Source organism: Photinus pyralis, unplaced genomic scaffold (assembly GCF_008802855.1).
Source record: "Photinus pyralis isolate 1611_PpyrPB1 unplaced genomic scaffold, Ppyr1.3 Ppyr1.4_LG7, whole genome shotgun sequence".
Classification (NCBI taxonomy): Eukaryota; Metazoa; Arthropoda; class Insecta; order Coleoptera; family Lampyridae; genus Photinus; species Photinus pyralis.
The window spans coordinates 8,104,756-8,125,120 of record NW_022170738.1 but is presented as its reverse complement, the minus strand read 5'-3'; the positions used below and the strand labels follow the sequence as shown (position 1 = coordinate 8,125,120).

Here is a 20,365-nt window from a genome sequence, read left to right as displayed (position 1 = left end):
CCCTTCGGAAATATGATATCGGAATTTGTATCTGTTGCCGTTTCTAGTATCTTGGACACAGTTTATACCAGTATATGATTACGTTTTTTACACATAGGAATTTAATCTACTATGCGGAAATGTATAGTGTATAAATCTGGAAATGGTCGATTATCGAGGAAAATAACAAAAAAAATGTATACAAAAGTATTAGGTTTCTTCAATGTTTACTAGGCAGTTTAATTATACGATTATACCGGATTGGTTAAAACGGCGTGGCACACCAAAATTGTATTTTTTTTTAATGGAACACTATATGTATATCATTCTATATTTCAATTCTTCTTTCAATTTTAAGCAAAATTTGTAAGAACCATAATTACCTAAGTACAATCGTTAACGGGTTATCGAGTTTTGAAAATAAAAGCTGATAAGTTTGAAAACGGTCGATTATCGGGGAAAATATAAAAGGTATCGAAAAAGAGGTTTATACAAATATACAATAGTTTGGAGGTTCTTCAATATCTACCAGGCATTAATAATTTGAATTATACAGGGTTGGTCATAAAGGCGTGGCACACAAAATTCGCATTTTTTGAAATGGAGGATGTTCCATTAAAAAATGCAATTTTGGTGTGCCACGCCTTTATGACCAACCCTGTAGAAATAAAATTATTACTACCTCGTAGACATCGAATAACCCCAAAACTTTTGCATAGAACTTTTCTTCATATCTTGTATATTTACATCGATAATCGACCGTTTCCAGACTTATTAGCGACCCTGTGCATATAATGGGATATAGCTTTCTTTGTATTATCAAAGACTATCATACTCTTTGGTATTATTTATTTTAAGGATATTTTTCATTTGTTTGTGGATTATTATCTGTTACTTCCTGTATAATGGGAATTACGTGCCATCAGTCTTTGTAACTCTTATGGTTGCTGAGAATAAAATTAAAGAAGAAATGCAAATTTCACCAGTTTTTGAAGGTGGATTCCAAACGAAACACGTTGAATCTCTATCTATTTTTTTACATACTAATAATTGCCAATTGGCATGAATGCATTTGGGACCAATTTGAAATGTATGCTACCGTCTTTATGAAAATGGTCCCTCATTGTGAACAAAAGCCCGTAACTCGTAAGCAAGCAAAACAGCCGCACAATAGTATATTGAAAGACAAGTGTTACAATGCGACCTATTGTAATACGACCATCTTGTGGCACGAGTGGCGACGCGAAGCGTAGCCACGAGTGTCCGCAAGATAGGAGTATTACAATAAAGCATTGTAACACGCGTTTTTCATACTATTTTTTCTATTTCGGTGCTTAAATTTAATTAAAAAAATCATTATCAGAAACTATAGAGAACATTAGAACTAACATGTTTTATGTTGGGAAAGCTTTTTATGCCGTTAAGTTTTAGGTTGGCAGCGTAGTAAGACTGGCATTTTGAAGTTCAAACATGGAAGTACCATATACAGGGTGTTTTTTTGGGAGCTTTAGTTAAACGTTTCTGGGAAAGTAAAATACGTAGGTTTTTGAAAATTTGTACTTAGGAGTTACTCTGAAGGCCGAATCGATGTAAAATATTTTCAAAATGTCCGCACTTCCGGAAACACCGGAAGTAGATAGTAATTCCGTTATTTTAAATGGCAACCCCTATTTTTTATTGCATTTTTGGATTCTACGTGAAATTTCAGTTCTTTTGATACCCATATGTCGATATCTGCCATTTATGATTTTTAAGTTATTTTGACTTTAAGAAAAAAAATGGCGGATGCAGATGGTACCTTGATAATTGATTACTTGAAAACGGTTATAGTCATGGCAACCCATTTTTATCGGTGCATAGAGAATGAATAGGGCTTTCTTTTAGTGTACTTAAAAAAAAGTTAAGTTGCGTACAACCGCACCTATGGAGATCCAAATTGAAGAAACTTCAAAATCCATAAACTCAGTTTTTTTAAATGGAATGACCATGTTCTTAATATTGCATGAGATAGAGAATCGAAATTGGCATATTTTGATATTACATGTTCCTATAGCTATCTTTAACAGTTTCTGATTTATTCCCATTTCATTGGATTGATCTCGGAATTGATGCCATTTTTTTTCGCATTTTCTTTTTAGTAGTTGGCCATGATTTTATAACAATCGAATTTTAAACAAATCAAGGAATGGAGTCTTTAATACCATTGATTCTAGTTCTAGTCTAAATAATTCATTAATAAATAACTCATTTATTAAGGATATAGGACGGAAAATTTTTGAAAAATTTGTTAATCTTGCATTTGCAATTCAATTCATTTTCTTAAATATTCTCTTGTAGAGCTTTGTATCACTTGTGCTTCAACCGTTTGTAGTGCATTAGGGGTACAAAATTTCCAAAATTCATACAATTTCGTTCCAGTTTTAGAATGAATGTACGGAAAGCACGCGCCGCGATTCTGCCCATTTCACCATAAATAACAATTAAATTCCAAAATAGGTGAAACCACTGCGAGTCATTTTTCGATTTTTGAAAAACTTATGTTAACCTATAACAGTGGGTGATGGATTAGTCACTAGATTTGTTTAAAATTCAATTGTTATAGAATCATGGCCGACTACTAAAAAGAAAATCCGAAAAAAATAGTGTCAATTCAATAAAATGGGAATAAGTCAGAAACTGTTAAAGATAGCTATAGGAACATGTATTGTCAAAATATGCCCATTTCGATTCTCTATCTCATGGAATAGTAAGAACATGGTCATTCCATTTAAAAAAACTGAGTTTTTAGTCTTTGAAGTTTCATAAATTTGGATATCCATAGGGGCGGTCGTATGCAACTTAACTTTTTTTTAAGTGCACTAAAAGAAAGCCCTATTCATTCTCTATGCACTGATAAAAATAGGTTGCCATGACTACAACCGTTTTCAAGTAATCAATTATCAAAGTACCATCTGCATCCGCCATTTTTTTTCTTAAAGTCAAAATAACTTAAAAACCATAAATGGCAGATATCGACATATGGGTATCAAAAGAACTGAAATTTCACGTAGAATCCAAAAATGCAATAAAAAATAGGGGTTGCCATTTAAAATAACGAAGTTACTATCTACTTCCGGTGTTTCCGGAAGTGCGGCCATTTTGAAAATATTTTACATAGATTCGGCCTTCAGAGTAACTCCTAAGTACAAATTTTCAAAAACCTACTTATTTTACTTTCCCAGAACCTTTTAACTAAAGCTCCCAAAAAAACACCCTGTATATAAGAGAAATATATGGGAAGTACCCAACGAAGTACCTACTTGTACTAACTAGTAACTGCCAATTTAAAAGATGAGTTACCAAAAAAAACGACTATAATCACTGTCTTTGTACAACTGTTTTCGGCCGAAAACAGTTGTACAAAAACATCATTGTGACACCGAAATAGAAAATAGTATATTGAAAGACAAGTGTTACAATGCGACCTATTGTAATACGACTATCTTGTGGCACGAGTGGCGACGCGAAGCGTAGCCACGAGTGCCCGCAAGATAGGAGTATTACAATAAAGCATTGTAACACGCGTTTTTCATACTATTTTTTCTATTTCGGTGCTTTAATTTAATTAAAAAATCATTATCAGAAACTATAGGGAACATTAGAACTAACATGTTTTATGTTGGGAACACTTTTTATGCCGTTAAGTTTTAGGTTGGAAGCGTAGTAAGACTGACATATTGAAGTTCAAACATGGAAGTACCCAACGAAGTATCTACTTGTACTAACTAGTAACTGCCAACTTAAGAGATGAGTTACCAAAAAAAAACGACTATAATCACTGTCTTTGTACAACTGTTTTTAAATTAATTACACACGTAAATGGCGTACTAATTATCAGCAACTTTAGAAGTTTGGGTCATTTGAGTAACTGTTTGGAAGATCTGCTAAACGCAATTAAAGGGTACCTACGAATTGCCATGAAACACTCATCCCGAAAACAGTTGTACAAAATCGTCATTGTGACACCGAAATAGAAAAAAATTTTTCCTTAATACCTATTTTGGACAACAGCTCTTGATTAATCCTCATGTACTTGAGTGCGAGTATTTCATTTCCATAAGAATTTGGGAATGTTATTTACCATACAGTCACATTGAACTCGTTTTTCGAGGGAAAGGTCCAATGTTTAACTAACCAGATCAACTTGTACATTCGGGTATTAGTGTCGCTTTTATGACCGTGTGCGATTATCAAGCAATTGATTTAAGTGCTGTGCCATTTAACGAACTGTTTTGCGTTTGGAATGTGAGGGGGGGGGGGGTTGGATAAAATCATAATGTAGATTGACGAATGCAAAAATGAATGAGTGTATGCACTTTGATAAGATATCTCGTGTACGGTAAACCCCGATCTTATTTCTAAATCCACAATCCTTTCCCGCACTTATTAAAATAGTGACGCTCCGATAAGATTTTGTTGAATTAGGTTGCCATAAACAATACTACTACGCTTACCGTTCGTTGCTTGGCGTACACAAAAAAAAAGTAAATAATTTGAGTGGGGCGTGTATATTTTGAAAATTAGATAATTTTTATCAGAAAATTATGTGAAAAACTGTTTGTATTGGCGGATTAACGCGCAGAAGCGCCGTGATCATACGAATCTGTCTTTTCCAAAGTGTTTCTAAAGCAGTTGAAATTGTTCAAGTGAACGTTTTGGACGCGATTTGTGCGGTTTTTCATGTTTACTACTCGTATGAGGTTTCAATTTAAAGTGGAAATTTGAGTGTTGCGTGTGAATGATAATAAATAGGTGAGATTTGTCGAATTGTTTATTGCTACAGCTGACATCCAAAATTTATATGTGAAGGTCGCCAAACTATTTGAACAGATTTTCATTTCGCCCGCTTTATTAACATAACTAGAATGATTCAATAAGGCAATCCAGTTTTGTGCACCGAGAGTGTAAGGCCCATTAAACTTCAATAATGTTTTCTTTGCGCTGTTACCAAGCGATCGTTTATATAACAACATTTGTATAATTCGATCGTAATTTATTTTTAATAAAGTTTCATTTAGCTTTGTCTTACGGCTGTTAAAAGTTGTTTACTTTCCGTGTTTTTTTAACAAGTACCGCTTTCTCTTGAAAACTTAATTAAAGCTGGTAGTCAAACATTCTTCACTAATCGTGCGATAAGTAGTATCGAGCCTTATGCAAATATTTTATACGAGTCAAAGTATAACATGGATATTATCTATCTCTTATCGTTCTCTATAAACTATACGAATCGTATGGTGCAATCAAACACTTGCTCATGAAGTAGCTTCAAATTGATCCCTATTAGTTTAAATAAGCCACTGACGTATTAATTAAATATTTCGGTTCGGGCAAAACAAGATTGTTTGTGAACATCTTTCCTTCTTGAGGGGACGAAGTTCCACTTTTGGAAGTTAGGTCGAGGAAACCTCACGTGACCATGAATAACGCCGATGACATTTGCGCAATCTGGAAGAAATTCCATATAGTGTCCAAACGAAACGAGTAATCGTTGTTAGTTATTTATAAAGACTGCTGCCATCAGGTTAAAAGACGGCACATTTTGATGTTGATTCGTAGACTAAACATTGTGATACTGTTCTTCGGCTCCTCCAAGGATTTTTCGATAATGAAGCATGCAAAATGCAACTGTTTGTGGTTACGACAGGAAATAGCTGCAGACGCAGAATCCGGAAAGTCCTATGACACGTTGTTTCCCGAATGTCGCTTTAGCTAAAGACAAATATTCATTTTGGGAACTGCTGGACTCCCATCACACTATCGACAGCCGTTACCACCAGATACCATTTTGCAATTTAGATATACTTAACCTATTCTATTTCTTGAAATTTAATTACAAGGTGACATTTTAAAAAGTGTGCATGATACTGTATATGATGACCTTGATGATGACTTTGAAATTTATGAACAACTCATTTTGTCGTAATACTTACCAAAGGGACAAATATTTAGTACTTATCCTTCGCCACTGGACGTTCGGGCGTCTTCGGCAATTTGGCTGCTGAAAACTGGCTGCTAACTTCACACAGGTTAAAAGAAAGATGATGGACTGCTTGTTAATGCCAAACAAGGAAGGACGCACACGCACATAATTCAAAATATCACAAGAAAACATTTAGAGAACACCTGTACGTACAGGGGTCCCATTTTCAACACTTTTATATGGTATCTCCTCGGGTATCTCGATAATTGTAACTGTAAGTGGTATGAAGACAGTAATGTCGGCGTCTTGTACTTTTTTTTTGGGTCAAATTTAAAATGGTACAATAGCAATTTGAAAATATTCTTTCGCTTAAGTGATACAAGGGAACATCAAAAAAAATTCTTAATTTCAGAATGACCCTATGTTTTCTTACCTAGTTAGATATAGAAAAAGTTTCTTAATAATCATTTGAATAATTTACCGTATTCAAAATACACGTGGTCAGGTAAGATAGTTATCGGACCTAACCTAATTTTTTTAAATGAAACACTATTTGAATCTCAACAAATAGCATATTAAATTCTTTTCAAAAATATAACGAAAAAATTCAATCATCTTTTCGAAATTTTTGTGTGTTTTTAAATTGTATGACCATCTTTTTAATTTTTTGAAATTTTTTAATCTTTTGAATTTCCATTTAAAAAACTGAAGGATATTTTCACCTGAACTCCGTATAGTACCATTGATGAATTCGAACATTCTCGGTCATTGCCTTGCTGTTCATGGAGGACTTTTCAACATCCTCTTTAGTGTTTTTTTTGCTGAACACGTAATAGCATGAATCCGTAATAGCATTGTTTTGTTAAGTGTATAAATAAAGGTCGTAACAGTGTTTTTTTTATGAAATTGAACTAGGGTAAACCAAAATTTTTAAGCTAATGTCACAGAATGGCTGTTTTTATATGCTATTGAGTTTTGTGTATTTTTCCCAAATCACAAGAGGAAATAAGATAAGGAATTTTTTGTGTAACTTTTGAGTCGCACTGTATATTAAAATTTAAAAAAAATGTTTTCTCTAAAGCGGCTAACTATACCGCATTTTCCATGTATTGATCAAGTTTTCTCAACAAGCCATAGCTATTTGAACGATGTATTTCTTTACTAGACGCATCTATGGTTAAAATTTTAAAGAAATATCTCCATAAATAAGAAAGTTAGTTGATATTGCGCAGTCTGCACTTGCGCACATTAACGTCAAGATTTTTCTTGGCTCAAGTGCCACAGTTATAAGCTGTCAAATTCAAAAAGAACGAACTAAATATATTAGAAACAATAGGAGTAGATAAGGCCTGGGACGGACGGAGAGATAAAGTGGCTGCAATTGTTGGAAAGTGCGCTAAAAACGTAAAATTTCGTGTACAATTATCATTTGAAAGCAAATGCAAGGAGTTCTATTCTTAAAATATGTAACTATTTGCCTACTTTCTGATCGTACCTTGTATAATTCAAAATATTTTTAAATACTCAGAATATTTTATCAATATCATCATACAAAAGCACAATCTCAACAAATCGTTGCTTAGGGCAATAATGGCACTCAACGCAATTGTTTACCGACCCGTACAACACCATATAAAAGAGCCGAAGTGTTCCTTCATTATAAGTGTGTTTTCCGAGGTGTTTTCTTATACACTGTGTCCAAGATAAACAGTCTTGTCATGCAGATCACGGAACCCATAGAAGATACGAAGATGGTTAAATTAGGGAAAAGTTGCGTAATTAAATAGTAATTATCATGCTGTAAAGAAAACCAGAAAATTCTTATAACTTCCGAAGATATGTCGATTTCGATTTTATTTTTATCTACTGATGTTATTTGAACAAATACAAAAAATTAATAAAAACACTCATTACCACTTTTTGAGCTCTACAAGACGTTAAGGGATTTTCAATAAAACGTTCCGTTTCGGAGAAATCATCATCAACTTTATTTTTTATATGATCCGTAAAAAAAGTACACACTGTATTGAGTAGCATTTTTTATTACTAATACAACGACATACCACACACAAAAAAAACAAAAGTAGGAAACTGTGAGTTTCAAGGTGATGGTTTAGGGAACTGATTGACCAATGCCACTCAAAATGTGGAAAATTGGTACCTACTTATTTTATTGTAATTTCGGAATTAAACAGGAGCACACATAATAAAAGCGAACTTTAGGTTTTTGACCTCGCCAATAGGTATGACCGAGGATATGGCTCTTCCAGATCGGGAAAGAGAGCGGTAGTTGGTAGAAAGGACGTTTTATAATAATCATCAATGTAACAATAACAAAACATGCAATCCTCTTTCAGATTGGTAGAACTAACGTTCTAGTACTACCATCTGTTCTACCACTTAACCCCTCTTATACAAAACCTGATAAGTCTGTCAATGGCAAAACATAAGTGGATGCGAGAGTGGATGATATACTCCAAACAAAATTTATAAAATTAAAAAACAAAAAATAAAGAGTACACTAGTAGATATAACGTGCTGTCAAGGTTGGCCATCTAATAGGAATTTATGATAATTTGATCAAGATTTTTGTTACGGAATATCCCTAAGCCAGTTTTCAGTATTAGACTCGTAGGTACTATCCAGGTATTTTTGCATGGAGGGTTTCTGACAATCCTAAAGTCTTAAGGTTCAGACTTTTTAAACCAGCTAGACGGTTCTCAGAAACTCGTAGGGTTTATTGACAGACTTTTTGCAGACTCTCAAAGGTTCATAAACATCTTCAATGGCTCGACCGTTAAAGGTTCTTAAATGCCTCTCTTATACTAGATTTTAAAGAGAGGAAGAATCTTTAGGACTTTAAAACCTTCTGGAAGATTTTTGGACTAATTCAGGCTCTTGGAAGTTCCTGGATTCTCCTACTAGCAGGCCAATGCGGCTTATAGAGATATTTCCCAAGTACCAAAGCCTCTTCGCATTTTCTACACAATCGTAAATAACGTTAAAAGTCATTAATAATGCGGGTATGGTATGGTGTTTCACATGGTTCACTTGTGGGTGATTCTGTTTCTGTCATTCTTCTGCCGGTCTGAAATTTTTAGAAAACAATCAGTATAGGTCATCATTTACAAAATGACATAAATCTCGCATAAATCATTTGTATTCATGGTGTCAAGCAAGCAAATTTGAACTACATTAGAAAAAGTCAGACGTTGTTGAGGGTGCCAACTTTTTTGACATTGGCATGACATACTCTTGCGGTCGAACCCTCCGTGACCCGCCATTTTGTTATATCGAAAGTATAGAAATAGAACTACATGAACTTAGAGACAATTATTGCGGTGCCAAAAGTCCACTAAATGGATTAATGGGACCCTTAGAATTTCTGAAAATTAAACTTTGTTAACGTTTTAAAGTAGTTGATAGCAGTGTAAATGATTTGATTTATTCACGAGTATGTTCTTAGCGCATTTTCCAACGAAGTTGGGTGCGCTATTTCAGCCATTTTCTCTGGCCCCTTGTCCGTCCGTCACAGTCCTTAACTACTCCTACAGCTTTCAATGTATTTAGTTCGTTCTTCTTGAATTCGGTAGCTTACATCTTTGGCACCTGAGGCAAGAAAAATCCTGACGATTAATGTGCTGCGCAATATCAACTTTCTTATTTATTAAGCGGCAGAGCAAAGCGATGCAAGCTTTATAGGGGAGTCGATGGTGTCCGTCTGTCCTTGAATACGATAACTGTCAAACGCTTGGACCGATTTGGTTCAAACTTTGCACATTTGACCTATACGCCACATGTAATAAGCCTCGTAATAATCCTATTGAAAATGGGTCAAATCCAATGACCCCGTGGGGTCACGCTTCTCTGTCCTTGCCAAACGCTTGAACCTATTCGGTTGAAACTTTGCATAGTTAACATATACAGGGTGGCGACTTGCGGAACGCATCATAGGGATTTTAATGTAAAATTCATAACATGCGATTATTGGCTCCCCAAATTATTTTAGAGCAAAAATGTGTAAAGTTTTTTGTAGAAAAATTTTGTTTACGCCAATCAACCGTATTAGTTTTCAATTGTTTTCATATAAAGACGGAAAATTGGAAAAATAAAACCCGCATCTTTTTCAAATACAAAATGAACAGGCGGAGTTACACTACTGGATAGATCTTTGTTGAAATTATTGCTTCTCATTTCCTAAATTCCATTACCAAAATCGTGATTGAATAGGAAATGGAGTGAAGTTAAATTTAATGACTCATCGCAAAATTTAGTTGTATAATTTATGATTCAAACAGGAGTGTAGAAATTGTACTTGTTTGATATGTTGATGTCGCAAAAAGTTGAAATTATTCGCACTTTCTGATATCAAGTTCTCTGTATGGAGACTATTGTATCAAGAACATAGAATTCAGTTATCTTAGTTCGCTCTTTTGATACACAAATCTTCTGAGCAATATTGAGCAAACTTCATTCATAGATAATTGGTTCTATCGGGAGTGTAGAAGTGCAAGAAGTTAAAGTTGATTGGTAAATATTTTCTTGCGATACCAAACCATCAAAGATGCTTGTGTTATGGGAATAGAAACGTGTTCAAATATGCTAAATTACGAAGAAAGGGATTGATGTTATCATAGGAAATTGAAGTTGAAGTTAATTTTTTTTTTCGACGGATTTGAACCGCAGATTTTCTGGATTTTTGATACCAAATATTCATTGTAAATTGAAGAAAAAAGAAAAAGAATCTTTTTACACTTTCTTTAATACCGAAACCGCACTGAAACAGACGTCAACTAACTTTATCAGGATTCGTCTTTGGATACGAGCATCGTAGAGAATTAGAAGCGCGTATAGTTTTAAAATATTTTCCGCCTGTTTTGCTCTCCTGGTGCTAACCTTGCTTACTAAAATAATTGACCGATAAAACAAAAATCTTATGGCAAGATAATTACTTATATCATTGAATAAAGAATCTGAATTTATTATTCAATGCTTGTATCAACAGCTCCACCGTTTTTTGTGTTTTTTTGGTGTTTATTTGAGATTGTTTTATTTGTCATAGGTGTCTCCAGTATCTCTCCTCAAACCAACACTTATGCCAATCTATTGGTATCATATTCAGCTTTAAATCATTATGAAATAAATGGTATTTTGCAATTCCCAAGTGAAAAGTGGCGGAGAGGAAATTAGTTCGAATCTTGTTTCGGGGATGCATATTTGTTGTTGGGTTGGTAGAAACCATGGCTAAAACTCCGTCCACTTACAAATCAAATAATTCAGTTTTAATTATGTGATATTCGCAACAATTGAATTTTTGAGCATAATAATGTCGTTATATTAATTAGTGACTAATTAGAAATATTAATTAAGTTTGACAGTTGACTCTGTTTCTATAGCGTCTTCGAGGTTTTTAAGTCTCGGCTAATATATTCCTGATTATCTTCCGAAAATTTAATGAATGCGCTAAAACTTGATGTAGGTAGTTGAGAATCTTTCTTTGTGCATCGTCAATTTTGGTACCAAATGACCACACGTTTTGACTAAGAGGTGTCAAAATCTTGTTTTCTGAACCCCGTCCAAACACATTGGACCGTATGAATAAAAGTAAGCAAATGCTTATACTTGCAAAATTCAAAGTAAATACTCGTAACTGTCCCTTCATACTGGTCTGTTTAGCATGGTTTAGCAGCGCTGCACTGCGTCCTGTCCTTCTGCTTTAAAAGCGCTGCTAAGTCGCCCAGTGCGAAGGAGCACTTACGAGTATTTACTTTGAATTTTGCAAGTATAAGCATTTGCTTACTTTTATTCATACGGCCCATTGTATCAATTTTATCCAGTTTTGGTCCTGATTGATACAGATCACAATTCACAACCTCGACATGATAATTTTTTGGGGTAATTAAGCGACGACATTATCGTTTATGTCGTGCAAGAACAACACGACATCAACATTTTTCCACTTGCATAGTTTTATCAGTTGCAAAAAACAAATTATATTTGTTGGTCCATGATAGTGTGTCCAGATGTCAAAATGATGATGAACTTTGTGTTCAATTTGTCTGCAAAAACATCTAATTTTGAACATTTTGTATACACTTACTGTGCTTTTCACTGTTTATAAATAACCTTATCTTTGTTGACCCGATGTCGTCTTTTGCACAATGAGTATCGTAAGCGGGGTGTAGTCAACACCATTGAAGGTTCCCAAAGTTTTACGTCCCACTTGTGATGTAATGGGCCCTTTGCGCCTAAAAAATTCACGAGGTTCCAAACGCAAAGTGGATTTTTCCGCCTATGTTGTGGGGGGGTTGGGGTAACTTACGTTCAGTTCAGGCCAATGGTTACTGTAGGTCTTAACACGCCACTGATCGTGAACACCATTTGCACGCTTTATATACTGCTGGAATTTCTCCTTTTTGTATTTTTCCTATGACAAATATTTACAAATTTTGTTTCTTTACAACATCGTAATCGTAAAGAAATATTCCGGAAGAGTGTATTGACGCATTGACCTGTTTTCTCCCGAGCAAAACAGACCACGCTGCCCACTTGCGCAACTGCTATAGCAGCGACCTAACCCTAATCCCAACAACCGGTCCTTTGCGCTGTACATAGTGCTTCAAAATCCATCTTGAACTAGGGCATGTTCTACAATGTTATAAACATACCGATAAATAAAATAAACAGTGTATTGTCAAAGGATTATTATTATTATGAATGATATATTAAAGGAAGTTCAATGTGTCAATAACAACTATAGAAGAACTTGTAATAAAACATTGCTCAATAATTAACGTGCTGACGTAAATCTAAAATTCAGAGGTCAAACTTTTTTTGGTATTATGCAACTCTATCGAGACTAACGATACTCTGATCCCTGTGTGTCTGGAATTTATCTCATTTCAAATAAAAAAGTTTTATAATATCAAGTTCCTTTTATTTGAATTCAAAGTTACGCCTCCTAATTTATCGCAAAAGTGAATGTGTCAAAAGTAGAACCTTGCAATGCAACATACCCATTTCAGCCGTTTCAGTGTAAAGAAATCGGTGTCGCTCTTCAAAAAATGATCCTCTTCCTTCTCTAAAGAATTTTTCTATTCGTGAAATGTATGTCGCCAATTGTGCACTATTTTATCATTTCGTCCGGCATTGTTTTAGGCCTTAAGCAATATATGCAGACGAATTCAAAACCGCTGATATTGCCTTTTATAAACTCAGAGTGGTCTGGAGATATTTCGTCTTCTCAAGTATCTACTTTAGGCTTATCTTTTTCCGATTGTTCTCTGATTAGATAGCGAGTCTGACCAGGAACATAACTACTGTATTTCGGTATTACCAAGCGCCACTTTTTTTAATATAGTCCGGCTGATAATAGCTGTGGATATAACATCGAAAAGGCATTACTTGCACAAAAAGACCAAGACTCATTCTTCATAGCCCGAATCTGATTTGATTCTATTAAAGACTGATGGGATTAATGCTTTGGAAACGGAGACACCATACGCAGGATCATAAGGTTTAGGAATTGCAACTACAAATTCAAAAATTTCAAAATTTGAAATTTCTGAATTTTGAAAAAAGGTTCAAAAATGTATTCGAAAATTTAAATTGGCCTAGATTGTGGGAAAAAAATTCAATATTGAGGATTTGAATGCCATTAAAATGTAATTCAGAGTCCAGAGGAATTAAAGAGTTCCATATTTCTGAAAACGTTTTTTAGCGCAGTTTCTAACGAAGTTGGGTGTGCTATTGCAGCCACTTTCACTGTCCGTCCGAGGCCTACAGGTTTCAATATATAGTTTTTAAAAAATAAAATACAATAAAAATAAAATAAAAAACAAATCGAAAAATTTCGGTTTTTCTGGTATATTTTCGAAAGTAATCGGAATTTTCTGGTTTTTCTTTGCACCATGTTTAATGTATACCAAAAAATAAATTAGGCCATTTTGACATCTCCCTTAGTTATGAACCAAATTGCATGAAATTCAATATGCGCATACCTTTAGCCATATAAAACACAATTCCAAAAGTTGAGCCTAATCGATCAGCATTCACAGTGCCCTTTGTGCATCTCGACCATTTACACACAGAATTGCAAACTGTCTTATTTATGAAGGTATATAGCCACTTGGAATAAAGCAAAATCTGACGCCAGTTTCAAAATTTGGTTTTGCGCATGCGCAGTGCCAACTTCTTTATTTATGGAGGCATTCAAATGAAATTTGATACATAACCACTTTGAATAAAAGCAAATGTAGCGCCATTTTCCAAATTTGGTTTTGTGTAGGATCTGCAGTGCCAACTTTCGTATTTATGGAAGCAATTAAATGCAATTTCATACATATACACTTTAAATAAAAGTAAAATTAACATCAGGTTTAAAATTTTGTTTTGCACATGCTATGGCCATACCCAAGAGGTCTTTGCTATATTTGTTTAATTTATTTTACTTATGTTTTGTTAACCATCGTGTATACAGAAACTTAAATTGTTTTTCAAAATTTTAAGGTTTTGTTAAAAATCACTGTTTACACTGTGAACAAAAACGAATATTTTATTAATTTAAAACGCAACTTTTTTGTGTGATTAGTGCAGACTTCCTGTTATAGAAAACATTAAGTATTACATGATGCTCAACAAAAAATAAGAAATCTATAGTGTTCCACTCGGTGTTCCATTTAAAATAACAAAGTTATGTCTCATACCACCTTTATCGATCACCCTGTAACAAACATATTTAATGGGTTATGCACATGAAACTAGCACACAATTTTGTATTTTAACTTTTTTGTATCATCACTCTGTTACAGAGAGATAGCGCTCGATATATCGGACTATTGGAACACCCTGTATATAAATTTAGATATCCAATATGTACCTATAACGATTGACAGAGTTGGCGCTGAGTTTTCTAAAACCCGTCGCATAAACGGCCACCTAGCTCAAGGTTGGAAAACCAAATAGGAGCTTGAGATTTTCCGCAGCGGTAGTTCGCTGGGCCGTCCAGAGGGGGAGGGGGCAACTGGAGCGATTTGCCCCAGGGCCCCGATTTCAAAGAGCCCCCATGTTGGCCGTGGATCTGTGAGGATGAATGAAACAGCAATAGAGTTGCCGTTGCCACATTTTCATTTGTACGGCCGATGATCTTGTGCAGATAAAGCGCATTTTTTAAACCGCATGGAAATATTTCTCCCAGATGTACTCGCACCTTCAAGGTATAGACTAGCTTTTGCAAAAAAATCCAGGTCTAGGATAATTACCCAACATAGGGCCCCAAAATTTACTTTGTCCCAGGCCCCTGAAATTGTCTGGGCGGCCCTGGTAGTTCGTTCTGGGCATTTATGATCGTCGTAACTTCGTTGCACTTACTAGTAGGGTTAAGCGTCACTCAATTTGTATCTTAACTCTCTCCTATTAAGTTTATTGTACAATTGAAATGCTCCCAATCAAGAATTATCGATTAACAAGCTAATTACGGGATCTTAAACAACTTTCCACAAATTAATAAATTGATAGGCGACCTTAATTTAAGTTAGATGTTGACGCCAAGAATCAATCAAAAGAATATGATAACCTAAAATGCACATACCTCAATAAGAGGGCTAATCGTAGATGATGCAATTAAAATCCTTACTGGAGAAGTTATGTAGGTGAAATCCCGTCCAAACTAATTACTGCGGAATCCCCAAATTATCAATCCAATCGCCAAAGATAAATGTATATGGATGATGGCAATTAAAATTCCATGCGTTCTAACTCACGCTTCAGCTGTTTGTTTAAACAAAGTGTAACTCGATACGTTTTACAAAAAAAAAAGAGGAAGATGAAGGTCGACATACCAAAAATCACGGCAAGAAAATGCGCCGGATAATGGCGTTCTAAAATTCCAAAAATAGATGGAGCCATCTATTAAATTGCTTAAAAAAGTTACGGGGATCTTTCAACAAGTAATAAACCGTGCGCACTAATGAAAAGAGTTGCTGCCGAGTCATCTTTGGCGGCTCGACGTCAATCCTTTTTTGATCGCCCGTTAGATATACTGGCACTTTTACTGCATTGAAATGCCTTAGTTAATGCCTATTATACTGCCAGTACTATCATTACACTGCGAGTACTATCATTACACTGCACTACAAGTATTGCCAACAGGGGTTTATCTCTCGGTCAAATGTGTCTGCACTCGCAGGCGATGGTGGGCTTACTCGTGTGTCGAACAAAAATTGTAGGTACAGTACAAAATTTAAAATTAAAATTGAACTGGTCTTTAAACCGGTACTAACAATTAAAACCCTAAAAGAAATCAAAGGTAATCCCCTTCCTTGATAACCTAAAATTTACATACCTCTTAAATAAGATGGCTAATCGTAGATGAATGCAACAATCGTCGATGGAAATTGCAGTATGAGAAATTACAGCCGAACCTGTACAGATTACTATATTCGGAAGATGGGAAATAAAATTCCATGCGTTCTAACTCTTGCTTCAGCTAGTTGTTACGACTCACGAATGAAAGAAAAGATGAAAATCGACAGGCACTACACGGTAAAATTGTTTTGTTAAATTCCACAATAGATGAAGCCATCAAAAGTTACGGGAATGTTTCAACAAGTAATAAACCGTGAACAATAATAATACTTTGTAATGGAGAAAATAAATTGTTACAATTTGATTGTTGTAAACTTCGTTTTTGATATGGTAATGGCGGTTTACTTACGTGGGATAAATCTAGATATGCTACCCTGAAACATTTCAGCTGTCTATAAATTCGTGGCTCACCATTGGGATCTCTTTAACGGTGAGAGGTGCAGAGGGCTCTTTATCGTCATGAATATAATCAAAATGGATTGTTTGTTTAATAATTTAAACGCAGAGAATCTCCTCCATAGGTAATTATGTTAACATTCTAGCTTAAGAAAGAAACCACGAATAACTTTTGAGCTATCCCAATGCATTTTCCTTTTACTACGTTATAGTATTTTGTGCGACAATGGCGTAACTTGAAATTTGGACTATTAGTATGAAATGCATGTCGAGCATTTTATGTAGTCAGCCTGAAACGAACTTTCTGTATGTGTACTCTGTGTATTGCGTGAGAAATCAATAAGATAAGCGATGATTACGTAAACATTTCGATGCAGAGATTTCAACAAAATGGTACTACAGGAATATGGCGTGAGGATTAGATCTAATGGAAAAATTAGTGTGAATGTGAAGTGTCTAATGAAAATATAAATAATGCAAATATTTAGACGGACTAACAGACATCCACTCTATTTGCTCGCTTCGAGCAAAGTCTAATATGATAGGCTATTTTGCTGGCATTTTCAAAGGCACGTTCTACATGTTTTCACTTTTTCATAATTCCTTATCTGTTTGCGCCCTTGAGTAAGTGTTGTGGAAAATACTGCGTATAAAATTGTGTTTACAAAGACGTCATTCTTTATTAGGTAATGCGCGTATCAGATTTTCGAACGACACATTCCCCCTTCTGAAACGGAAACATTGTATCGAGAAATTTAATTTGAAACAAATCACCATGCGTCCCCATTCTCCAGACGCCACAAAGTGCTATAAGGTTTCAATCATCTCATAAAAAAAATAATAGAACATGTAGGTCACGTCTAGGGCTCTTTTCGCGCCACTCAACGCTCATCAACGTCAATATCCCATTAGAATTGATTACACATTCAAAATACATAATTGATGTACGACATGTAGCAGTCAGTTATATTTGTAGGGCCTTTCGGAAGTTAATCGCTCCGACATGACCGATAATTAAAATGAATAAAACTGTTGTAGTAAATTAAATAGATAGGTACAAAGTGCAACTTAAACATCACCATTGATACTTATTACTAATAAGCCCAATTGTGCAGATGTGTAATTCAATTACTTTAATCGATTACTAGGGCCACAGAGATTTTACTCGTATTTTTTTCACTTAGTTTTGGACAACAAATTTGTCTAACATATGCAGTTGTTCGCTGCTGATTACAGCCTTGCTGTTAAAACGCGTTCGATCAAAACAACCACTTTCTAAATAAACGGAGGATTCAACGTGTTTCGTTTGAGAGCTACCCACAAGTTAAAAAAAGTAATACAAAAAGCGCATTTCCACAGTCTAGTTGCCCTAGCTAAATTTGATTTCAACCATTTAACCAATAAAATCCGTCCACAAATAAGAAAGCTAGCACTGCGCATGCACAACCAATTCTTTGGCATGTCATTTACAACTTGATTTTATAAGAATCATCTTAGGCTTAACGTATAGAATTTGTAAGCACAAAAATCTGATACAACTGAATACTGAACGATCATCGAGATCTTCATGCACCCTTTAATTTTACCACACACCTCCTTAAGGGGTTGATTCTGTCCCCTCAGCTCAGCATAGTTTGTAAAACAAATTTCTTAATTTGGTATTAGTTTTACTTTTATTCGAAGTGCGTATATACAAAATTTCATTTAAATCTCTTAACAAATAAAAAAAATTGAATGCGCAAAGTTGGGTTGCGCATGCGCAAATTTTTAAAATGCGTCTGCATATTTGGTTGACATTTAAGGAATACGTACTAACAGAGAAAACCCAGACATTCATATGTACTGGTTCTGGTCAGTTTTTGGGCTGTAACTTTTTGGCTCGATAGTCTCCGTAACTGAAAAACGAAGCGACCTTTCTTATGTTCCTGAGAACATTCGTACCAGTTTTCAAAGCGATCCGACGTTTCTGCCCAAAGTTATCGTGCACACGGACAGACAGACAATACAAAATTATATCTCGGGGATCGGCAAGTGTAAAATTATGGCACATGAACAAATTGATTTTTTACTATAAGTTTTTTAGTAAGAAACGCAGAAAAAAATTCCTTCCTAGGTGCAAGCCTAGGCACCATACCTAATCAAATAGCCAAAAAAGTAGAACGATAGAGATAAAGATCTAGTAGCGACCGTACGGGCGGACGGACAGACCAAGTGGCCACAATAGTGCTTATTTTATTTTTATGGAAATGCGCTAAAAAGTGGTGAAACTTGCATTCTTTTTTTCTTAGCAAACCATGAGACTGACGGCACGTCTTTGAATAGGTTTTGAGGTATGCCTTTTCTGATTTTGCAAAACATTGTTTAAAATTTCTATCACGAAAGGGGTAGGGGTGCGAGAAAAAATTCTGATTTCGACGAAATTTGGTATCTCAGTATCTGCGAGTGGCAAGTATAGGATGTCTCGCAACTCGAATTTAAGGTGAAATTGCGACGAGCTTTCCTTAGTCCGGGCGAAGTCGGTTCCTGTAAATGGAAAATAAGTTAAATTGGATCCAAAAGATCAATTTTAATTGGCAGAATAAATTGTTAACAATTGCATAAATTTAAGTTGTAATATTTTAACAAAAAAAAAAAAAACTTCGGCAGTGAACAGAAAGGGCAGTATTCTCGGCGGAATGACCAGTGGATCTCGAGCGCCACCAGGAGTTGTCTTTCACTTGCACCTGGTCAAGGTCACTCCAGGGATAGAAGAATCGGTCACTGGCATATGACCTAAAAACGGAACTACGGACGGACGGAACCGGTAGCAATTTTCAAACGGGAGCGGCAATACAGATTAGTTAACGGTATCTACGGGAAAACAATAATTATAATTAACGGAACAATATCAAACGTTTACCTCTAAAATTGACGGCGTAGGTAAAATCAAAATTTAACGTTCAACGTTGAAAAATACCAAAACCCTCTCGCACACTAGATACCAACAAAATCAGACGAGGTGTGCTGCAACACATTTAATTAGCTACCGGTAATTATGCTTAGCCAATTGTTGGGAATTTTTCACAAGTCGTACATCTAGTATTTACGTCAATTCCTCCAGTCTGAGTTTTGAGATTTCTATGTTACTACCTAAGGGAAGGTTTAGTTGGTGTTTGTCAGAAATGGTTGAGCATCATGATTGATACAACAAATAGAGTTAAGACAGATATGGTACTATGCGATCTCATTCGGTTTTGCGGTCACGCGATAAGTACAGTTCACTTACATTTACATGGGAAATAAAGCACAATAATGAAAATTCATTGTACTTATTTTCTATTTTATAATACAAGTAAGCGTCGAAATAAAACACAAGACTGCCAAAGATTTCAAATGTGCTCAGTGTGATTGCACAACTAATTTTAAACGCAATTTAAAAAAAGCATTTGTTTTCACACAGTCCTTCGTCCTTCCCCCGATTTTAAATGTACTCAATGTGATTACGAAACCTACAATAAATTCATTTTTAAAGGGCAGATGTAATGTGTTAAAGCTCGATCCTTCCAGGAATTTAAAATGTGCTCAGTGTGATTACGTAACCAATTACACAAATACCACTTTAAAAGATATCTGTTAAGACACAATACACACCTATTACATTAAGCTAGGAATTTGTTGGAAACATCT

General features: G+C 35.1%; 1 protein-coding gene and 1 long non-coding RNA gene across 5 annotated transcripts in view; one reads left to right on the top strand and one right to left on the bottom strand.

Annotated features, from left to right (window-relative positions):
• The window catches only part of LOC116176792 (nuclear factor of activated T-cells 5-like), a 90,022-nt gene that overhangs the window by 41,500 nt on the left and 28,157 nt on the right, over positions 1-20,365 (top strand). Inside the window, exon 1 of one of the 4 annotated variants that reach the window (XM_031495553.1) lies at positions 4,510-4,770. The exons of the other annotated variants lie outside the window; for them this stretch is intronic. The gene's annotated coding sequence lies outside the window, so the exon portion shown is untranslated. Of the gene's footprint in view, positions 1-4,509; positions 4,771-20,365 lie in introns of those variants that run through there. 4 annotated transcript variants of the gene reach the window in all.
• LOC116176793 lies at positions 11,199-12,297 on the bottom strand. Its single transcript, XR_004146523.1, has 2 exons — positions 12,261-12,297; positions 11,199-12,186 (listed from the first exon to the last, which is right to left on the bottom strand). It is a non-coding gene; the product is annotated as an uncharacterized LOC116176793 (long non-coding RNA).